Source organism: Anomaloglossus baeobatrachus, chromosome 3 (genome assembly GCF_048569485.1).
Source record: "Anomaloglossus baeobatrachus isolate aAnoBae1 chromosome 3, aAnoBae1.hap1, whole genome shotgun sequence".
In the NCBI taxonomy this organism is placed as follows: domain Eukaryota; kingdom Metazoa; phylum Chordata; class Amphibia; order Anura; family Aromobatidae; genus Anomaloglossus; species Anomaloglossus baeobatrachus.
The window spans coordinates 573,939,255-573,963,536 of record NC_134355.1 but is presented as its reverse complement, the minus strand read 5'-3'; the positions used below and the strand labels follow the sequence as shown (position 1 = coordinate 573,963,536).

Sequence of the window (24,282 nt, the reverse complement as noted above, 5' to 3'; positions counted from 1 at the left end):
AGGCCCAGGTGCTAGTGATGAGCGAGCTCTACCGTGCCCGGGTTCTAGGGATGAGCGAGCTCTACCGTGCCTGGGTCTTAGTTATGAGCAAGCTCTACCATGCTTGGGTGCTAGCAATGAGCGAGCTTTACCATGCCCGGGTGCTAGCAATGAGCGAGCTTTACCATGCCCGGGTGCTAGCAATGAGCGAGCTTTACTATGCCCGGGTGCTAGCGATGAGTGAGCTTTACCATGCTCGGTACTCGTAATGAATAGTTGGATGATTGGAAGGGTGCGACTCGTTCTCTGGAGTATAATGGAAGTCAATGGGGTACTCAAGCATTCGTCCAACAGATTTCCAAGAAAAATGCTCTAGTCCGCCATAGATTTCCACTCTACACATTCAAGCTCCCAACTGCTGATTACGACTACCAAGCACCCGAGCATAGTGGTGCGCACTCGTCACTACTCCTTATCCCTAGGACCACAGCTAGGAGGACGCTGGATGGATTGAAGACTGTACATGCGCGCTGTTACATTTTTCGTTTGAGTTTATTTAGAGATTTTTTTGGGGGAGGGATAGTAATGTCACTTCAACCCACAGCGTGCAGCATTTACATTTTGTTCACTCATTTCCCTATTTGCCTTGAGGGAAAAACACAGCCAAAAATAAACTACCTGTGCACAGAGATTTTTGTCTTTCTGAGAACTCACACTTCAAGAAAAAAAAACAAATGTGTGACCTCGGCCGACCAGCCACGTGTAATTAAGAAGACAGTTCTGTTCAGGTTTCTCCCTGATTTGTTACTACTATGCTCACTACTGTCACATAGACATACTATAGGGAGTGCTATATTGTCCAATTGCTACGTCCAATAGGTGGCGCTAGAGTTAGTCTCCTGCCTCCCTGAAAAGACCATTTTGAATTTTTCCCAGAGGAGCATTGCAGCTATAACACTCCTCCCTGGCAGCCAGATTGGTTTGTCAGTCTCTGCAAGGAGAAAAGGTTTCCCCTTAGACCCCATTATAGCTTCTCATACAGCCAGATCAGACCTCATACTTTGCAGTGACGAGGGACAATCATCCTGAAACACTGTCTTCAAATTGAGGTTCTGATCTGGCATAGATTTTAAGTCATATGAAAAGGCTCGACTTTTATGATTGCTACTTCCGATAGGTGGCGCTAGAGTTCGTCTCCTTCCTCCCTGAAGAGACCATTTGATTACTGGAATAAAGTGACTCACAAAGCCTGGACCCTCTTACCATTTTCTATACTTCCATTCATAACTTACTTTCTTCACATAGTCACACATTTACCTCAGTGGCCTACAGTAAAAACCACAAAAATTTTGACAACCGCACGCACATGTATATGACTTATAGCGTAACAATGGTTGAAAACACAACTTAAAATGAAAGTTTAGTAAAATCAGAGCCATATGACACAGATCAGATAAATAACAAACTGCGTATTGCTGTACCCTCTATTAGGACATGTCCATTTTTATCACATGCAAATCCTTATGCCAGCAAAGTCAATGAGAATCATGACGTTTTGTGCACGTGTTGCTTTTTTTTTTTTCCTCTTGCAGATTTGATGCAGAAATAAATCTGCAGAATGTCAATTTTTTTTCAGCATTTTTCCACCACAGAATATATAGGAAACACATGGAAAAAAACGCATGCAAAAGACACCCGTGTTTTCTGCCAATAGATGCAGATTTGGTGCAGAAATTTCTGCAACCAAATACTCAGCGTGCGCACATAGCCTTACTCCATCACAATGGTCCTCATCCTTTCCTACTTTGAGGGTCACATTCAGCTCTGACAGATGGTCGGGAGCCACAGCCAGGGCCCTTCCCCCAATATAGTGACAGCCAAAGCTTCCCTTGTACCCCCCCCCTCCGCTCTATAGGCACTATACATCCACAGGTAACCCCTTTACAGCCATTCTGTATTCTTGCCACACTAGTGAAACTGCTGCTCAAAAATGTCAACATCTGGAGATCTTCTCTCCACACCTATTTGCTAGACCTGATGCTAACGCAACAGCAAAATGATTGATTGCCGTCAGTGAGAGAAACAATTAGAATTTTGTAGTTGTGATACCTTTTAATGACTAAGATAAAATATGATGATGTTACAAAGCCAGCTTTTGAGACCTCTCAGATCCCTTCATCAGACATGGTATGACAAAATATCTGAAGAAACACAAATACATACACAAACAGAGCAGAGGGATGGCATAATAAAAGGACATTTAAATAAACAAACACTGAGCTTTAGAGCGTGAATACTTAATTAGCTTTAATTAGTGGTGTGAGAGTTTTATTGTCCCAATATCCATGTAGGATCAGAGATCTGGTGCCCTCCGTCTTTGGAGCAAACTCCTCAGATTTTGTAGTGGATCATAAATTCTCCTGACAGGTTAAGTCCTGTGTGAACAGAGTAAAGGTCCAGTCACACTAAACAACTTACCAGCGATCCCAACAACGATAGGGATCGCTGGTAAGTTGCTAGGAGGTTGCTGGTGAGATGTCACACTGCGACGCTCCAGCGATCCCACCAGCAACCTGACCTGGCAGGGATCGCTGGAGCATGGCTACACGAGTTGCTGGTGAGCTCACCAGCAACCAGTGACCAGCCCCCAGCGCCGCGTGGAAGATGCTGCGCTTGGTAACTAAGGTAAATATCGGGTAACCAACCCGATATTTACCTTGGTTACCAGCGCACGCAGCTACACGTGCAGAGAGCAGGGAGCAGCGCACACTGAGCGCTGGCTCCCTGCTCTCCTAGTTACAGCACACATCGGGTTAATTAACCCGATGTGTCCTGCAGCTAGATGTGCACAGAGCAGGAGCCGGCACTGACAGCGTGAGAGCGGCGGAGGCTGGTAACAAAGGTAAATATCGGGTAACCAAGGACAGGGCTTCTTGGTTACCCGATGTTTACATTGGTTACCAGCCTCCGCAGAAGCCGGCTCCCTGCTCACTGCACATTAGTTGTTGCTGTCTCGCTGTCACACACAGCGATCTGTGCTTCACAGCAGGACAGCAACAACTAAAAAATGGCCCAGGACATTCAGCAACAACCAACGACCTCACAGCAGGGGCCAGGTTGTTGCTGGATGTCACACACAGCAACATCGCTAGCAACGTCACAAAAGTTGTTCGTTAGCAGCGATGTTGCTAGCGATGTTGCTTAGTGTGACGGGGCCTTTAAACATTGTGATGAATTTGTATTCCCAGATCCTGCGATGGCTCTGTGATCTGAAGTTGCCTTTTAATATGACAACTTTCATATGGTTTATGTTGTGTCCTGAAGTACAGAAATGTTTGGGCACAGGTAAATGGATTTTTTTTCTGTAATTGTGTGCTGGTGAGATCTCATTCTTGCTCTTAGGACGGCTTTGCACACTACGACATCGCAGGTGCGATGTCGGTGGGGTCAAATTGAAAGTGACGCACATCCGGCATCGCATGCGACATCGTAGTGTGTAAAGGCTCGATGATACGATTAACGAGCGCAAAATCGTCGTAATCGTATCATCCCTGCAGCGTCGGCGTAATCCATAATTACGCTGACGCGACGGTCCGATGTGGTTCCTCGTTCCTGCGGCAGCACACATCGCTGTGTGTGAAGTCGCAGGAGCGAGGAACATCTCCTACCGGCGTCACCGCGGCTTCCGTAGGATATGCGGAATGAAGGAGGTGGGCAGGATGTTTACATCCTGCTCATCTCCGCCCCTCCGCTTCTATTGGTCGCCTGCCGTGTGACGTCGCTATGACGCCGCACGACCCGCCCCCTTAGGAAGGAGGCGGGGCGACAGCCAGAGCGATGGTCGCAGGGCGGGTGAGTGCGTGTGAAGCTGGCGTAGCGATAATTTTCGCTACGCCAGCTATCACACGATATCGTACCTGCGACGGGGGCGGGGACTATCGCGTGCGACATCGCAGCATCGGCTTGCGATGTCGCAACGTGCAAAGCCCGCCTTTGTCTTTGTTCTGTTTCTCCAACATGGAAACCCCCAATAGGAAATAGTGTACAGGATTAAGTACACCACGTTGGAAGAGGAACATGTGAATGTCCCAGGAATTTTATAGTCCTGTTGTGTGTAGAAAATAATACTGCTATATAATGAAATGTATTGGTCTGATGCCATATCTATACAGGTGGTTTGCAGTGTATTCTCATGCTGCAGATTATCCAAGAGAATATCTCACAGATTACACAGCACATTTTTAAATGCAGACACACAGGTTGTTTTTGTTTTAGGGTCATCTTCCTTTTTCTTCTCATTTCTGCCCAGACCACCACGATGATGATTTTTTTCCAATTCCTGCCAAGACTTTATTGGACTCTTGCTTCAGTGAATGTTTTGGAGTTGTTGAGTATTTTCCAGACACTCAAACCCAAAACTCACAATGAATCCAGCCTACAAATCAAACTGCCAAAGCAAATTTTGATCTCGTTCTAGATATCCAATACCGATTTGGACCACAATTGTCGCCATGTAGCCCCAGCCTTAATGCAGGAGGGGAATGTTTCGTAGGGCAAATTGCCAATTACTCCTGAGTACTGGTGTCACTTGCGCTCCCTTTAAAAGTCTCTTAATACTCTCAGTACAGGTTGTCATGTAACTTATTAATTTTTGTTATGCTTTTGTTAATTATTGTTTTACTTGTCCCGAAGTGAAGGGTTTATTGATATAGTGACATACTGGAAATGTATGTGACCGCATGAGGAAGGTAGTGATATTCTGGTTTCAGGAAAAAAATAAAATTTTCTTTATGCAGAAACTAACATTTTTCAATATATTTTCTGTATAATTTCCTCATAGTTCCTTAAAGGGATATCCAAGACTATTTATTTTAAGAACTATATACTCTATAAGAACTAACAGTCAGGTAGGCTGTAACTAAATGCCTGCTCGGTGCTGTTCTCAGCTGGCACAGAGTGGTCATAGACCGCCCCTGCCGCCGATTCACCAGCTACGCCTGATGTCACATCGACAGAGCAGCGCCTTCTCTGTCGCTATGTTCTGTTAAAGAGGTGGTTCACCTGTTTCATTATAGGCCACATCAATATTATGTTGAAAAATAAGGTTTCTCTCAAAAACCTTGTGTTGACAAAAAGTGCCTGTGGGTGGCGCCATTGCGGACCGCTCTTCCCCTTTGCGTGACCCCCGGGCTCTGTGACCTCTGATGTCCGGTGATGTCACATCAACTTCCTGTTGACCTGACATCACCGTGGCCGGCCCCTGTCTCCGTGAGTCACTGAGCTGTGGGCGGCGTTCCACCGCTCATCGCAGCGTTCCACCGCTCATCGCAGCCCAGTGTTACTCCTTCTTGCAGTTCTCTGCAGTGAAGGAGAAGGGAGCAGGGAGATGCTGGGCTGTGACGAGCGGTGAAACTCCGCCCACAGCCCAGTCACTCAGGGAGACTACGGCCTGCCTAAGTTGAGGTGACCTCACCGGACATCAGAGGTCACGAAGCACTAGTGTCACATGTTGGGGTTAGTGGACCACAATAGCGCCGCTCACAGGCACTATTAGCAAGACAAGGTATTTGAGAGAAACTTTGTTTCTCAACATAATATCGATGTAGCCAATAATGAAAAGGGATGAACCACAGTCACGCTGATTGAAAGCCAGATGCCCCACTACCTACCTGTGGAGAGCTGCCCAATCATTCAGCGTGGAGTGGGCAGTCACGCCACTGACAACAGAACAGAGCAGAAGAGAAGGCGCTGCTCTGCAAATGAGGAGCTGGTGAATCAAAGGCAGGAAAGACAAGTGCTCGCTCTGAGCCTGCACCACATGCAACAGGCAGGTTGTTAGCAACTACTTGCCTGTTAAGGCCCAGTCACACACGACGACTTACCAGCGATCCTGACAACGATACGCCCTGATGAGGATGGCTGGTAAGTCGCTGGGAGGTCGCTGGTGAGATGTCACACAGTCAGACCTTACCAACGATGCAGTAATGATGAGCGACCTGTATAACGATCTCGGCGGCGGTGGGACCGTGTTAGTAGGTTGTTGGTAGGTGTCACACACAGCGATGCGTCTCCCCAGCAGGACATCACCTTTGATGAAAATGGTCTGGACCATTCGGCAACGACTAGCGATCTCACAGCAGGGGCCTGATCGCTGGTAGGTGTCACACATAACGAGATCGCTGGTGAGATCGCTGCTACGTCACAGAATCTCGTTAGCGATCTCGTTGTGTGTGATGGGGCCTTTAGTTTTTTTGGCACATGGTAAAAAAAAAAAAAAAAAAATCAAAGTCAGCCCGAATAACCTCTTCATGATTGATAACAATTTGCAGTAGCCTCCAAGCTGCACGGCTCCTTCGGCTACGTCCCCACAATAATTATTTAGAGCGTTTTTGATCTTGCAGATTTTGTGCAGCATTTCAGCACCTCTAGAATAAAAAAAGTTAATAAAGTGAAAGATTACTTACATTTATGACTGGCTTTTATACCGGAGTTTTTGAATCTGCCTTTTCTTTTCCTTTGGCTATGTCATATTGTAAATATAGCTGCTTTGCTTTTTGTACTTTCTGGTGTTTGGCTTTCACGGAACTTAATAGACATAAATATGCATGGATTACCTGCGTTTATTTACCTGCAGATTATTTGCATGTAATACAAGTAGATGGGGAAAATCTGTATGTAAAACTCAGCTTACTCAGAGGATTTCCTGGAAAAATACTCGAGTCCCCAATTGGCTTCCATTATATTTGGGTACCCGAGTCGCGCCCATCCGAGCATCCGCCTGAGGAAGGGGCCACACGGGGCACTAGTGCGATCCTCTCATGACACTCGGCTCATGCTGGCAATACAGCAGGAGCCAAGTGTCATGCTAGTATCCCTGCGACTGAGGTCCAACTGTGCGAGCAGACCTCAGCTGCGGGGGCAGGCTGGCTCTGGGGAGGGAAGGATTTATCTCCCTCTCTCCTCCGTTGCCGGCTATTGCCATTGTCACTCTGCACTCGCGGTTCACCGGTGTACCGTGAGTGCAGTGCGATTTTTCTCTCGCCCCATAGACTTGAATGGGTGCGAGAGAGAGTCTCGCATTACAGTCGCAGCATGTTGCGATTATTTTCTCGGTACGATTAGGGCTGAGGAAATAATCGCTCATGTGTGCTGGGACACAGGCTAAAATTGGTCCGAGTGGAATGCGATGTTTTATCACACTCCACTCGCACCGATTTTGTCTTAGGCCTGATCGTTACGAGCACCTGAGCATGGTAGTGCTCGCTCATCACTAATATTAACATGTTGCAGAGTTTATATAAACACCACCGGTTATGTAGCATAAAAAAAGCGCAATGGGCAGGAGATTTCTATAAATCCCATCCACTTTGCTGGAACTGTAAGACGCTGCTCAGCTAAAATACACAGCGTCAAAAACTCATCGTGGGAACGTAAACTTACAGTTAAATGAACAATTAGGGCCTGTGCGCACTGGGAAATTTGCTTTTCTTAAGAAAAATCCGCACCCTTGGCAAAAAACGCGGTAAAGCTCACCCGTTAATCCGCATGCAGTTTTACCGTGGTTTGTTACGGTTTTGGTGTGATTTTTGCCATGGTTTTTCCGCGGGCTGGTCCCTGCCGTTTTTTACCATTATCTAAGGCAAAAACTAAAAAGTGACATGCTACTTCTTTTTTGCTGCAGAAATTCTGCAGCAAAACCTATAGGAATAAAAAAAATGCAGTGTGCGCACGGCATTTTGGTTTTCCCATTGATTTTGCTGGGGAAGGACTGCAGAAAGGTTATGAACCAAAAATGCACCTTTTCTACAGCAAAAACCGTGGCAAATCCGCGGCAAGAAATTCCCTCATGAGCTGCGGCCACCACCAGACCGCCCTCATATACAGCATTCTAGAATACTGTATATAAGTGCCCTACAGAAAGCATATTGCAAAATTGTATTTGCATTTCATATTACATTTCTCCCTGAGAATCTGCTTCTAGAGATTATTTTAAATGCAAGGGAATTTTACCAGTTTGAGACATGTAATGACTGACAGTCTGCTTTCCTGATCTATATGTCTCACATTGGTAACTCCCCACTTTCATTTACAATAAGCTATGGAGGCAGATTCCCATGCAGATCTGTCTCCGGCCCATAACATTCTTAACAGCTCATTTACGTATTAAGAAAAACATGGATTTCTCTGAAATAAGATTTTGATTTGCAGATATCCAAGTATAATTCCCCTTTACTGGAGCCGCTCCTCCAATTGCTGTTTACTGTGCTGTACTGTCCCTATGTCGTCACTGGATCATTTTCATTAATTATTGTTTATTGACCATTCATTATGTCTGCACTTGATGTTCTCGGCCTCTTCTAGGAACTAATTTCACTATGTTTTGCCTGTAGTAGAGAAATGAATTCCAATAGTTCCATAACCTGCGCTTGAAAAGTCACGCGTTGCCTTAACCATTTGTTTGCACTCTGGGAAACTGTGAAGAAAATGGAGTGAAATGACTGATTTACCCTTGTAATTGTAACCTGCCTGTCATTGCCTTTTGTTGTAGGCAGGTCACTCACGTATGGCATGTATGCTTCCTTCCTCACAGAGCCCGATAACGTACCTGCTGATACCATCCGGACCTGGGCTTGGTGCTCCGCTCCGCTGACCACAAGACATGAGAAGAACGGAGACCAGAAGTGAGCTGTCCTGAAGAGAAGCCAGAAACAAATGCAAACTGTAAGTCTGATTATTGACTCCATAATGCTTTTCTCTGATGCAAGGACTTAAAGGGAACCTGTCACCAGTTTTTCCCTATTAAACCAAAAATATGACCTTCTGCAGCTCCTGGGCTGTATTCTAGGAAGGTGCACCTTGTTGCTGGCCCCCCTTGCAGACCCCTAAAAGAACTTTATAAAATCTTACCCTTTCCTATGCAAATGAGTTTGGTTGGCCCGAAGGGTGGGCTGTAATTCGACTCCTGTCCCCCCTCCTGCTGCTGTTCACTGTCCCCCAGTCATGATTTACATGGATGACGCCGTGCACGCTGCTGGAGTCTTGCGCAGGCGTATTTCGCTGTGCCCCTATCACGAGGCAGAGCATAAAGTTTCCCTCGCGCGAGTGCCGGTGATGTAGTTGCACAGGCGCGAGATTATGGTTGGCGCTGTGTATGACCTCACCAGCGTCATTCTCATACCCGCCCATAATCTCTCGCCTGCTCAACTACATCACCGGCACTCGCGCGAGGGAAACTTTATGCTCTGCCCCGCGATAGGGGCACACTGAAATGCGCCTGCGCGAGACTCCAGCAGCGTGCACGGCGTCATCCATGTAAATCATGACTGAAGGACGGTGAACAGCGGCAGGAGGGGGGACAGGAGCCAAATTAGAGCCCGCCCAGCAGGCCAACCAAACTCATTTGCATAGGAAACGGTAAGATTTTATAAAGTTCTTTTAGGGGTCTGCAAGGGGAGTCAGCAACAAGGTGCAACTTCCTAGAATGCAGCCCAGGAGCTGCAGAAGGTGATATTTTTGGTTTAATAGGGAAAAAAATGGTGACAGGTTTCCTTTAAAGTGAACCGGTCAGGTGCTATATGCACCCAGAACCATGAGCTCGAGCAGAAACTAACACCCTCGTGACTAGTCCCTGCACTCATTAGCATATCATAAAGGATACACTTTTTCTAAAGATCTCTTTATCTGTGCTAGTGTATACAGGGATACGGTTAGGCCACGATTAGCAATATGCACCCAGGACTGCTCGTGGTTCTCGGTGCATATTGCACCTGACAGGTTCCCTTTAAAGTGAACCTGTCGTTAGATTCTTGCTGCCTCAATCTGTGGCGGAATGAATAGCACTCATGTTGTGTGATTGCAGCCAGGTATGTTTCACTCTGCATTATTTAGCGGCAGGTCCTGGACTAGTCAGCATTTTGGAGTAATTGCGCAGCCAGTGTCTGATTCATGTTGCCTGTGGTTCGGACTGCATGAGTCTGATCTGAAAACTGGTTGCCTTAAAGGGGTATTCCCATTTCCAAGATCCTATCCCAATATGTAGTAGGTGTAGTAATTATCGCAAATTACAATTGTAGTACAGTTCTCCTTATTAGCTATGTTACTTACTTCATGTGCAGGGCATTACAGTAGTTTAGGTACTGCAATACCCTGCACAAGAGGTAAACAACATAGGTAATCAGGACAATTATACTACATTTCTATTTGGAGGTATTTTGTTAATATTATTATTACACCTACTTATTGGGATAGGATCTTAGAGATGGGAGTACCCTTTTAAACTTTAAGGAATGTTTAGCTGATGAAGAGCATATCCAGACCCTTCTCATAGGGGGTAAATACTTCACTACATTTCTCAGCCCCAAAAACTGCCTGTGTCCAATAACTGTAATTTCTCATTTTTTTTTCTAAAATGCTCTGGAGTCGCCGCACAACTTAGTTTTTTATTGCTAATCTGCATCAAAATCCACATCACAAAGTCACATGATGCAGTCGGTCAAATCCAGATACAGGCTTTGATGTATGGATGGGATTTTATACCAATATGGCTGTACATTTCTACCTGGACAATCGGCGGTGTATATGTATGATGTGATTACAGGCCGGACGTCCGTGTAATGCATAGACAGGCGGTGTCGGGCTGATTGCTCCTATACTCTGGTTGTTGGATGAGGCATAAATGGGGACACCCTCCTTCATATCTATATACTATAATCTGATATATGGACAAGGGTTGTCTAAAGGAAAATAATGCGTCTATCCAGACAAATTTCCATGTATTGACCACACCACACCCCTGCCTTATATATTAATGTGCGTTAATTGGCCAGTTGGAGGGGGTGATCTTTATGAGACGGCCCATGCGGGGCTTTAAATTGTTGCCTATGTAATGGCTGTACAGGAGAGGTCTGTTCTGAATAGTCTTCATGGCACAAAGGACTGTAGTGTAGGAGACTGAAGTCCTGTCTGTATGTATCACTTGTGTTGGGTTATTTTATGCTGATTTTGGGGCATATTCAACTCCAAATTTGCTGTGGAAATGCTTCAATATTAGACATGTTACTTATTAAAGCAGATTCCACCTGGAGCCTGTGCTGGGTAATCATACACTGATTAGCATCATTAATTGGGGCTATCCTCTAGCACAGGGGTGGGGAACCTCCGGCCCGCGGGCCGCATGCGGCCCGCCATGACCTTTTATACGGCCCCCGGGCACATTCCCGGGGGCTGTAGTGCTGGGGCCGCCAGCCCTTTAAATGACCACATGCACTGTTTGGGAGAACCAATGGGCTCTCCCGCTGTCCAGTAGCGTAATCAACGGTTTCTGCCCACCCCTCTGTCCCCTCGTGCTGTGTGTGTGCCCGCCCCTCTGCCCTCCGGAGCGATGTGCCCGCCCCTCTTTCTCCTCGTGCGGTGTGCCCGCCCCTCTGCCCTCCGGAGCGATCTGCCCGCCCCTCTTTCCCCTCGTGTGGTGTGCCCGCCCCTCTGCCCTCCGGAGCGATCTGCCCCCTCTGCCCTCGGCGCGATGTGCCCGCCCCTATGTCCTGTCGTGTGGTGTGACCGCACCTTTCAACTCCAGAGCGATCTGCCCGACCCTCTGCCCTCTGGCCTGCACTGTCTCCGGCGCTGTGTGTGCGCGCCTGCACTCTGCTCCCCGTCCAGTACTTTGTGTACCCTCCCTCCAGAGTTGTGTGCAACGATCAGTGCTGTGTCCCTCACCCCATGATGTCTATCACCTCAGGTTTGTGGCTCCCCGATAATGTCAGGGCTCTGCAGGTGCTGTGTACAGAGCCTTGACATTACTGGGGGGCAGTGCTGTGTTCCCTCCCAATGCTGTGCATCACCCCCAGTGTTGTGTTCTCCCAGTGATGTCTGTGCCCCCCTCAGTGATGGCTTTGGCCCCAGCTCCTCTTGTGATGTGTATGTCCCCCAGCCCCTCTTGCGTTGTGTATGCCCCCCAGCCCCTCTTGTGTTGTGTATGCCCCCCAGTATCTCTTGTGTTGTGTATGCCCCCCAGCCCCTCTTGTGGTGTTTGCCTTCAGCGTCTCCTGTGACTTATACATCACATTGGAGATGCTGGGGGCATATACATCACAGGAGACACTGGGGACATACACAACACAGGAGGGGCTGTGGGCATTTACATCACAGGAGGGGCTGGGAGCATATATAGCTCCTCATGTGATGTATGTGCCTCCAGTGTCTCCTGTGTTGTGTATATACAGCAGTCCCAGCGTTTCCTTTCTGTGGTGTATATGTCAGTCCCAGCGTTTCCTTTCTGTTGTGTATACGTCAGTCCCAGCGTTTTCAATGTGAGATGTATATGCCCCTCCAGTGATGTATGTGCCTTCAGTGACTCCTGCAATGTATATAGAGCAGTCCCAGCGTCTCCTATGTGTTGTGTGTGCCTCCAGTGTCTCCTATGTGTTGTGTGTGCCTCCAGTGTCTCCTATGTGTTGTGTGTGCCTCCAGTGTCTCCTATGTGTTGTGTGTGCCTCCAGTGTCTCCTATGTGTTGTGTGTGCCTCCAGCGTCTCCTATGTGTTGTGTGTGCCTCCAGTGTCTCCTATGTGTTGTGTGTGCCTCCAGTGTCTCCTATGTGTTGTGTGTGCCTCCAGTGTCTCCTATGTGTTGTGTGTGCCTCCAGCGTCTCCTATGTGTTGTGTGTGCCTCCAGTGTCTCCTATGTGTTGTGTGTGCCTCCAGTGTCTCCTATGTGTTGTGTGTGCCTCCAGTGTCTCCTATGTGTTGTGTGTGCCTCCAGTGTCTCCTATGTGTTGTGTGTGCCTCCAGTGTCTCCTATGTGTTGTGTGTGCCTCCAGTGTCTCCTATGTGTTGTGTGTGCCTCCAGCGTCTCCTATGTGATGTATACGATTTAGCAAATATTATTATCACAAAGAGTTGACTGCGCTTCAGACCGAGACAGAAAAGCAGTTGTGAGAAGAAACATGATTAGTATCATCCAACATCACAGCCGCACCAAAGAGAAGCCGCTCCGGCCGCCACAGTAGGGGTGAGTTAATTGTTTGACCAAATATAGCCGGGTAATTTTCACATTGATAATTTTGTGCGGCCCCCGAAGGTTGGTAGAAATTTCCAAATGGCCCCCGGCTGAAAAAAGGTTCCACACCCCTGCTCTAGCAGATGAAAATCCGCTGCATAACCCAAGGGTCCGCTTCTGATTTCTGCCATAGTTTCCACTACCTCGGGGCTTGATATGTACATTGTTTGCTTTTCACAACTATGCAATTCATAAACATTCATATGAAGAAGCATGTAAAAGCAGTGTGCTATCCCAAATCTATACATATAAGCTTAGCACGCGGCCCTCCTCACTGGTCACAGCGCTGGCTTGCCTCTCCTGCTCTCTCACATTGGTAACTCAAAGCAAGCTCGCGCCGTCAGTCACCAGTGAGGGAGGAGGGGGACATGCAGACCAGTGGCCAGAACGGTGCAACGACCCTCTAGGCCATAACAAGGCTGAACTGAGCACTCCAACTAGGATTGATTATTAAAGGGGTACTCCGGGGAGATAAAACATTCTTCTACTGTCCCTGTATTCATAAACTATAAAGATAAGATGCACAAAGCTGTTCCATATCCTCACACTACCTGTACCTCAGTGTGAAGCTGGAGCTGCACTTTTCTGCTCCCCCTCCCATCTGGGACATTGCATCACACATCAGGGGGCCTGCTCCCTGCTGTTGGTAACAGGCAGGCCCCTGATAATATCTGATTCTGTAATGGCCAAGCCCCCTGGTCTTGGACAGAACAGAAGAAGATATTATCAGGGAGCCAGTTGTTACTAACAGAATGGAGCAGGCCCCCTGATGTGTGATGCAATGTCCCAGAGGGGAGGGGGAGCAGAAAAGTGCAGCTCCAGCGTCACACTGAGGTACAGGATCAGCACTGTGCATCTCCTCTTTATACTTTGAGGGCAGGAACAGTAGAAGAATGTCTCATATCCTCAGAGTACCCCTTTAACTTTAGTATCTGCATAACATAGGCAGTGACTACAGCATTAAAGGGATGATTAATAAGGGCTTTATATCCTACAAGGCTATGTGCTTACTGTTTGGGCTGACCTACTCTTTGTAAGGCCGGAGTCACACTTGCGAGAGTCTCGTATCACATCACCCGGCATGGCCATGCACTCTCCTGACAGGAGCGGATCGGCTGTATGTACTTCTATGCAGCTGAGACACTCCTGTCCGGAGAGTGTGCGGCCATGCTGGGTGATGCGCTGCAAGACTCGCACAAGTCTCTCACAAGTGTGACTCCGGCCTAAGACCTTTTCACACCTCATATACTCATCCATTCCTTACCTCCTAGTGTTAGGTTATAGGAACCTGCTAGAGCAGAGGTTCCCAACTCCAGTCCTCAAGGCACACCAACAGTGCAGGTATTCAGGATTGCCTTAGTATTGCACAGGGGTTGGAATCATCACCAGTGCAGGTTAAATTACCACCTGTGCAAAACTAAGGAGATCCTGAAAACATGCACTGTTGGTGTGCCTTGAGGACTGGAGTTGGGAACCTCTGTGCTAGAGAATGCTGAACACTGTTACAATGTATTGGGATAAGGAATGTTTTCATGGTGCGTGACTGTAGCTCCAGCATTTAAATCCCAGTCCCAAGGTGCAGTTTGTTATAAGAAAAAAACAATCGCACTTTAATTGCTATTCCTGCATCCAGCAGCTGCTCCCGGTATCTGATATTGGCTGCAGCCCCAGCATCACGTCGGGTTCACCTGGTCTGCCCATGACGGGACCCCCCACTGAGCTCACTGATAGGCTGGCCGCATGACTGCAGCGCTGCAGCCAATATCCAATACCGCCACCAACGATTGACCTGGTGAAAGTGAGATAAGTTTGGATTTAGCTTTTTTTCCTAACAAAGTGTACCTTGGTACTGGAATTTATGAAAGTTGAGAAATAACCCTTTCTTGATGAGGTCATCAAATTGTTTCTTGTCTTACAAAATAAAAAAAAGACTAAGGAAAAAAAATCTCATCTTGAGCTAGCTAAATAGAGTAAGGTCAGGTGCACATCATGAGTTCTTGATGCTGCGTATTTACACTGTGCAAAAACCGCAGGGTCTTACATGTAAAGCAAAGTGGATGGGCGTTATAGAAATCTCAGGCCCACTGTGCTGGGCCTCCACCCTCAAATTCCTGGTAGTCACCACTGGACCATCGCCCATTCCTCCCCCACTTCCTGGTAGTCACAGCTGGACCGTCCCCCCACAGTAGTCACAGCTGGACAATCCCCCAGTAGTCACAGTTATGACGACAGACCTTCTTTTCTGTTTCCATGGTCCAGCTCCTTGTTAGTTGTCCCCCGTTATCACAGGACGTTTCTCCATCTATCTCCTTATCGATAGTGACCACCATTCCTCCATTTGTATTGTCCTTATTGTACGCCCTCTAGTATATAAAGCAGATTAGTGATAAATACTGTCTGCAGCATGCATTGATATTTCCTATCACAGACGCATGTAGAAGGATCACATCAGCCAAGAAGCACAAAGTGGAAGGAGCAGACCCTGGTTGCCGGGGATGATTTTATAGTCCCCTCGGTGGTTTGATGGTTGTGTTCTGTCCAGCACTACCATGGATCGATGCTTGTAATGTTGAAGTGGTTTAGACAATCCCGTTCAAAGAGAGCTGGGGTCAGATGGGCTTGTGCCGAGTTTAGCTTCCGGGAGACGTTGCGTTCAGACGGCTCTGTGTAATTACTCTCTTTACTTTCTCTGCGCCAGCTGGAAAAACATTATCTCTGCTCGTGACACTCGGTGGCTCTGCAGGAGAAAGTCTCAGCCCCACATTTAAAATGTAACATTAATAACCCAGTTGTGCTGGAAACCTTGTAAACCCTTCTCCATATTGGTCCTATTTTACCCAAGTATCTAATCTAGGCTTTCCCCCGATGCTCTTCAGCTCAGGGTCCATGATGCCCTTTTTACAGACTAGCTTAACCTCTGTAGACCGGAGTCGCCTTTATCACTTATCTATAGATCACAATAGTTTGATCAGCTTTGTTCCCATCGCAGAAAGTCTCCCCTACTCCCTTGTGGCCAGGAGAACCTGGATGGGGCGGTTGGTCGAGCTCGGCAACTGCACTTGGGCATCCTTGTCAGGCTCCTTCCATTGTCCACCTACAAGTCAATAGTCACTGTTAGCTAAGAAACGTTATCCATGACCTGCTCTATTACTTTGATTCCCAGGTATTATTGCACTATATATATATATATATATATATATATATATATATATATATATATATATATATATATATATATATATTATAATATAATATAATATAATATATATACTTTACTTCCTTGTGCCTCTGACATTTCCTGTTTGTCTTGTTTGTGTATAAAAATCTAATTGTCCTTTTCATCTAAAACCTATAGAAAAGCATGGTGTTGTCGTCTTCAATCCCCACAAGATTATACTGCTCTTGGTGCATATGGCAGTGTAATATGTCCATTCCGTTCAATTCCCAATCTCTGTAACTGGCCATCCGCTTTTAGTGGCTCATTAATTTTCATCAGCATTCTGCCAGCACTATTGGTGCAGGAATTTCCTTTTACTGCTATAGTCCTGTTAGAAAAATGTAGAGTAGTTGTTCAGCACAACCATCCTGTAATAAAACTTATTGCAAAAAACATGAAGATGGAATTCATATTAGAAACTAGACACGTTTCAGGCAGAAGTGCTATAATTAGTCCCTGTGCCCACGCTGCGGACTTATCATGGAATTTGCCACCTTTTTTTCACGGATTTGCCGTGGATTTCTCCAAAATCCGCAGTACAATGGGTCCCCAGCCATTTATATGGGATTTTGGAAGTTTTGTGCCCATGCTGCGTTTTTTTTTCTGCAGCGGAAATAGTGTGGATTTCCCTGCGGAAAAATCTGCAGCATGTCAATTATTCCTGCGGCTTTACCTACGGATTTTTCCAATGCAAGTGAATGTGAGGTCAAAAATTGGCAACAAATCTGCAGGTCTGTTCCCACAGGGTTGTTTTCCTGCGTTTTTGGTTCATATTTTCCCACCAAATCCAATGGTGAAAATCCGCATCAAAAATGCACCAAAGTTTTGGTGCGGTTTTCTGGGGGATGCTGCGGATTTTGCTGCAGAAAAGTCCGCACAATCTTTTGTCCGTGGGCACTAGGCCTTAAGGTCTCTAACACGAAGAGAAAGGAGTTTTGAAAGGTGCAAATATAAAAGGCTTTATTGATATGAAAAAGTTAAAACAAGTTTAATTTCTATAATACATAAATCAATATTCAATCTGCATATATGTAATGACACAATAAGACCTGGGAAACGTACGTCCCGTGAACAACCCGACGTACGTTTCGCAGTACTATGCTGCCTTAATCATGGGTGGACCAACCCGATGTACTGCGAAACGTACGTCAGGTTGTTCACGGGAGCTTCTTCCAACCGCCTGCTCGTTCCTGCGCTGCCACCTTGACCGGTAATATGCCTCACTGTTTTCCCCCTCTCCCGCTGGGACTTACAATTTAGCCATTATGGCTGGTCTGATTCTAGGGAGGGTAGAGTCTTAACGGTGTGGGGGCGGTGTACCTTTAGCACAGGTCCAAGCTCACCGACTGTACCTCTTATTGTCGTCTTTTATATCCCAGGTCTTATTGTGTCATTACATATATGCAGATTGAATATTGATTTATGTATTATAGAAATTAAACTTGTTTTAACTTTTTCATATCAATAAAGCCTTTTATATTTGCACCTTTCAAAACTTCTTTCTCTTCGTGTTCCAATTGATAGATGGAGTAGGTAGTGAGCCCCTAGCGTTCATTTGACTGCATGGCTACACTCGCATTACATCAAAATGTGCCATTTTTGTTTTCTTAAGGTCACTTCTGCCTGAAACGCGTCAGTTTTTTTTAATATGGATTCTATCCTAATGTTTTAACTTTTTGCAATAAAATTTCAAGTGTAATTACCGGATGTTTGTGCCGAATAACTACTTTACATTTTTCACCTTGGATTTCTATGTCCTCCAGAAGTACCGGCATCTGATGGTTGCAGGTTCCTCCGCTATGTCATATGGCTACGTGGTAATCTTATTTTCTCTAATTGCTATGTCCTTTCTGGCAATGATTGAAATCCCGTTGTCTATTGAATCTGTGTTCCATTTGACAGACAAGTGAACGGGACCAGAGAGATAAAAACCCGCCACCTCTTGCCGTAATCTGTCTGTTTCTGCTGCTAGTGACCTGATAACAGAAAATTGGAAGCCGGGTAGGTGGAAGGAAGACTCCTAGAGGCCGGCATTGGGGAGTGAAAGTGTAATGTGTTGTAAATGAAGTATATTGCAGGTTGGTAGACATTGCACCTATGGCGGCCATCCGACGAGTCTGCGTTTGTCGAATTGACAGTGATCATTTGGGTTAAAATAACGTTGATTGTGCCATGTTTGGTATAATCTGGTCCGCTTTGATGATGAATGACACTCGCTGAACCTGCATTTTGTTCATGTTCTCATAAAAGCTGCGTGCGTTGCTTACAGAAGTGATATATGGCGAGAACAGCGTATATAGTATTATGTAATGGCTTCGGGAATGCTGCCAACTGTGAGCACACTCCGGTATGCTGGGAAACGTGTCTGCTCTCGTCCCCTCCATGCGCATCCACAGGGAAGGTCTACATTCTTCTATCCGCCTCCGGGAAACTGCCAGAAACCCCTCTGCGTGTACGGATTCATCAGCAGCGGACGGTCCTGGTGGGGATGTGTGTAAAATATAGTTTAATTTCCAGAAGATGGAGAGTATTCTCCGTACAATTCCTAAACTTATAAGGCTACGTGCCCACGATCCGGACGCTGTGAACCTTGATCGTGGGCACGCAGCCTAAATGATCAGTAGTGGGATTATTGGAGTGTTGTAAATTGAGATACAATTAAAGGTTTTGAACAAAAATATCCTGTGAAACCTTTTTTATAATTGCACCATTTTTCTACAAAGCCTCCTTACAGTATTTCAGGGACACAAAAGTAATTGCACAGTAACTACCATAAATAAATAAAATGTTAATTTTTAATACTTTGTAGAGAATCCTTTGCCACTGACATCACCAAACGTTGGGTTTCCTCCTTTGTGATGCTTTGATGGCCTCAACTGCAGCTGACTTCACTTACATAGTTATATAGGTCCATCTAGTTCAAGCTTCCGCCACCAATTATACATTTTGTCACTAAAGGCCCCCCATCAGTTGTGCGACACGGGTAAATCGTTGCCCGTGACGCACAACATCGCTCGGACCCGTCACACTACTTACCTGCCTAGCGACGTCGCTGTGACCGGCGAACCGCCTCCTTTCTAAGGGGGAGGTTCGTTCGGCGTCAGAGACGTCACTAAGCGGGCGCCCAATAGAAGCGGAGGGGCGGAGATGAGCGGGATGTAACATCCCGCCCACCTCCTTCCTTCTGCATTGCCGGCGGCCACAGGTAAGGAGAGGTTCCTCGTTCCTTCGGTGTCATACATAGCGATGTGTGCTGCCGCAGGAACGACGAACTACATCGTACACACAGCAGAAACGATAATTGGGAATAGGGGGGCATGTCACTGATAAGCGATTTTGCATGTTTTTGCGACGATGCAAAATTGCTCATAGGTGTCATAAGCAACGACATCGCTAAAGCGGCCGGATGTGCGTCACAAATTCCGTGACCCCAACGACATCGCTTGAGTGATGTCGTAGCGTGTAAAGCGGACTTAAGTCATTTATAACCGACAATGTTGTGTGTAGTGAGGAAATCATCCAGCCCTTTTTTAAAAGCTGTTATAGTATCAGCCATTACTACCTCTTGTGGTAGGGCATGCCACACTCTGACTGTTCTAAGGCGGGCTTTACACGTTGCGACCTCACTAGCAATTGCTAGCGATGTTGAGCGCGATAGCACCCGCCCCCGTCGTAAATGCGATATCTGGTGCTTGCTGCCGTAGCGAACATTATCGCTACGGCAGCTTAACATGCACATACCTGCTCGGCGACGTCTCTGTGACCACCGAACAATCCCTCCTTCAAGGGGGAGGTGCGTTCAGCGTCACCAAGACATCACTAAGTGGCCGGTCAATAGAAGCGGAGGGGCGGAGAGGAGCGTGACATAACATCCCACCCACCTCCTTCCTTCCGCGTTCCGGTGGACGCAGGTAAGGAGATGTTTGTCGTTCCTGCGGTTTCACACACACAGCGATGTGTGGTGCTGCAGGAACGACAAACAACATTGTATCTGCAGCAGTAACGACATTATGGAAATGAACGGCGTGACACAGATCAGCGGGTTTTTTTTTTACGCTTTTGTGCGTCACTAACGACGTGACCCTGTTGATATATCGGTAGCGATGTCGCAATGTGTAAAGCCCGCCTTACTATAAAGAACCCTTTCCTATTTAGCTGCCAGAATCGCCTTTCTTCCACTCGCAGTGAGTGCCCCCTGGTCCTTAGTATTGTCTTTGGATGGAATAAGTCATGAGCCAGTCCTTTATATTGACCACACATGTATTTATACATATAAATGAGATCTCCTCTGAGACGTCTTTTTTTTCTAGGCTAAACATATCTAACTTTTTCAACCTCTCATCATATGGGAGGCCTCCATTCCTTGTAGTAGTCTAATTAGCCGCCTTTGAACTGACTTTTTAAAATTTGGAACCCAAAACTGGATCCCATATTCTAGATGTGGCTTTACAAATGATTTATAGAGGGGTAACAATACATTGGGGTCACAGGATCTAATCTCTCTTTTTATACACCCTAGAATCTTGTTTGCTTTAGCAGCTGCTGCCTGACATTGAGTGCTGCTGCTCAGCTTATTTGTAATAAGAATACCCAAGTCCTTCTCCTGTTCTGTAGTTCCGAGCTTACTTCCATTTAATGTATACGCAGCTATAGGATTACTCCGTCCTAGGTGCATTACTTTACATTTATCAACATTAAATCTCATTTGCCAAGTATCTGCCCATTCTGACATCTTATCCATATCGCTTTGTAATATTGTACTATCAAGGTCAGTTTTTAATATCCTACATAGTTTGGTATCATTAGTAAATACTGACACTTTACTATCAATCCCATCCACAAGGTAATTAATAAAGAGATTAAAAAGAATCGGTCCTAGCACAGATCCCTGCGGCACCTCACTGCTGACTATAGCCCAATTAGAGAATGCACCAGTTATGACTACTCCTTGCTTCCTATCTTTTAGCCAATTCCTTACCCAGTTGCTTTTAGTTTCCCCTAGACCTTGCTTCTGGAGCTTCATTACAAGACTGTTATGTGGTACAGTGTCAAATGCCTTTGCAAAGTCCAAATAAATCACATCAGTTGCATTACCAATATCCAGATTTGCACTTACCTCCTCATAGAAATCCATCATGTTATTTAAACATGACTTAACCAGCATGGATTCATGAAAGATATCAGTTGTTATATTATTCTCTCTAATATAGTGTTGCATGTCATTTCTTAAAATGCCCTAAAAAATTCTTGCACACCACTCATGTCAGTCTTACCAAACGGTAGTTACTTGGATCCACCCTCTTACCTTTCTTAAATATCGGTACCATGTCATCAATTCTCCAATCCTGAGGCACCAACCCTGTTACAAGAGAGTTGAAGAAGATCAGATACAGCGATCTGTCGATTACTGAGCTCAATTCCCTCAATATCTGTGGATCCGGCCCAGGGGATTTGCCAATGTGTAATTTACTTAGACGCAGGTGTACTTCTTATTGTGTTAAAGTAGTTTCATGAGGGGGGACTTTGATTTTTGTCTTGTTGAATGATCCTAGGAACAGTCAGTTTTTTGGTGAACACCAAAGAAAAGTGTCTGTTTAATAGCTCAGCCTTTTCTTTTGTCCTCTTTAATTATCATATTATAATCTTTTATGGGGCCGATACCATCCTTTTTTTTCCTTTTGCCACTGATGTAATTATAAAAAAAAAATGTAATGTCTTTGGCAATTTTTGTATCCGTGGCTAATTTTGCTAGCATGATTTCTTTTTTACATTTCCTATTGAGAAATGTATACTCCTGAAATGCTATTTCTGTATTCTCAGGCTTCAAGATTTTGAATGCCCTTTGTTTTTGTTTTATTATATTTTGTACTGTCTTATTTATCCATAGTGGTTTCTTTTTATTCCTGGATATTTTATTACCAGAGGGTATACATTTTTTACAGGACTCTACCGTAGTAGTATATCCTTAAACTTGACCCATTTATTCTCTGTATCCCCAGTTACCATGATATTGTCCCAATCTACACGATTAAGCTCTTTCCTTAATTTGTTGAAGTGATATGAGACTGAAAAGACAAAAGAGGCGCAAATGGTGATTTAGCTGATGGCACCAAATAATTGTACTAACCTGAGTTGGTTGTGTACAGACACAACCACTAAGGCACGTAACAAAAAGGGCTGGTTGCTGCAGAACCCACGTTGATGTGTGGTGAAGGTTGGAAGGTAGAAAGGGTTAATTCGCGCTGCCAGCAAAAGGAGGATCACCAAAGAGCGATAAAGTTTTAAAACGTGATTTTATTTTCAACGCGTTTTCCGAGGTTATTCAAACGCCTTCTTCAGGAAAAATCTGTAATGTACAATGTACCTTTATTACTTAATTTGTTGAAATCAGCTTTCCTAAAATTCCAGGTTTTAGTGGTTTCCCTTTCAAATGTTCAATTGAATATTACTTTGAAACTTATCATATGATCGCTGGTGCCCAAGTGCTCCCGGACCTGCAGATCTGAAATTATATCTGGTCTATTTGACAGGACCAGATCTAGCAAATTATCTCCCCTGGTCGGTTCATCTACCATATGAGAGAGGAAATGGTCTTGAATTGTGGATAAGAACTTACAGCTTTTAGCACAACTAAAAGATTCTATGTCCACTAAATGTCTGGATAGTTGAAATCCCCCATAATAAGAACCCAATTATTATTATTATTATTATTATTATTATTAGCTGCCTTTTTCATTTGTTGCCACATTTCATCCTCTACCTGTTCAGGTATGTAAGGCTGAGGCCACACGCGTATTTGTGCGAGTCCTCATATGACAAAAGGCTCACGCTCGCAGCGGGAGGTGAGTGTCATGCGACTGTGGTCCGATCGTGTGATCAAACCACAGCTGTGGAGGAGAGGGAGGGATTTATCTCCCTTTCTCCTCCGTTGCCAGCTGATGCAAGAATCGCACTGCTCTTGCGTTACAGCGGTGTAACGCGAGAGCAATGCGATGTTTCTCTCGCCCCATAGACTTGAATGGTTGCAAGTGAAACAAGCTCGAATTGTACCCACAGCATGCTTTGACTGTTTTCTTGGTCCGATTAGGGCTGAGAAAAAAAATAATCACTCACGGGTGCTGCCCCATAGAGTAATATGGGTCCAAGTGGAATGCGACTTTTTTTTTTTTTTTTAAACTGCATTCCACTCGCACTGTTTTTTTTTTTTTTGTTTTTTTTTTTCGTTGTGTGTGTTGACCCTTAGGAGGCTTATAACAAACGCCAATAACAGCTGTCCTTATTGCCCCCCCCATGTACATTTATCCATACTGACTACATTGTTTCAGCTCCCCCCAATATCATCATTGAGCACAGGTGTTAAGTTAGATTTGATAAATTTACACACCCCTCCACCTTTTGTCTTTCCTGGAATTTCTGAATTTGGTATAACCCTCTGTCACCCAGTCATGGCTTCCATTAAGCCAGGTTTCTGTAATGCCCACCACATCGAAATCCATGGTTGACATAAGTTTCCAACTCATTCATTTTGCTTACAAGACTTATTGCATTTGCCAGCAGACATTTTAATACTATTGACAACAAGATAAACACTTGGTGTTTATTGCCCTGTATACTTAAGAATTCATCCACCTGCTTCTGTCTTCAGTCTCATCATCAATAAACACTAGTGACCCAGGGCCATTGGAAGCCATGCATGCCCGGCCATCACACCGACTCCATCATGTGTTACAGGGGATGTGGTGTGCTTTGGATCATGAGCCCTTCCAAGCCTTTTCCATACTCACTTGTTCCATCATTTTGATACTGGTTGATCTTGATTTAATCAGCTTAAAGAATGCGATTCCAGAACTGGGCTGCTTCTTTAGATGTTTTTTTTGGCAATGTCTAGACTAGCCTTTCTATTTTTAACACTGACTAATGTTTTGCACCTTGAACCCTCTGTATTTGCTCTGATTAAGTCTTCTCTTTATGGTAGACGATACTGAAGCACATACTTCCTGCAGAGTATTCTCCACTTGGGTGGACGTTGTG

General features: G+C 45.5%; 1 protein-coding gene across 3 annotated transcripts in view; it reads left to right on the top strand.

Annotated features, from left to right (window-relative positions):
- Nucleotides 1–24,282, top strand: part of PIK3CB (phosphatidylinositol-4,5-bisphosphate 3-kinase catalytic subunit beta) — a 254,891-nt gene that overhangs the window by 72,809 nt on the left and 157,800 nt on the right. For all 3 annotated transcript variants that reach the window (XM_075340956.1, XM_075340957.1, XM_075340958.1), the window contains exon 2: nt 8,570–8,700. The gene's annotated coding sequence lies outside the window, so the exon portion shown is untranslated. The remainder of the gene's footprint in view (nt 1–8,569; nt 8,701–24,282) is intronic.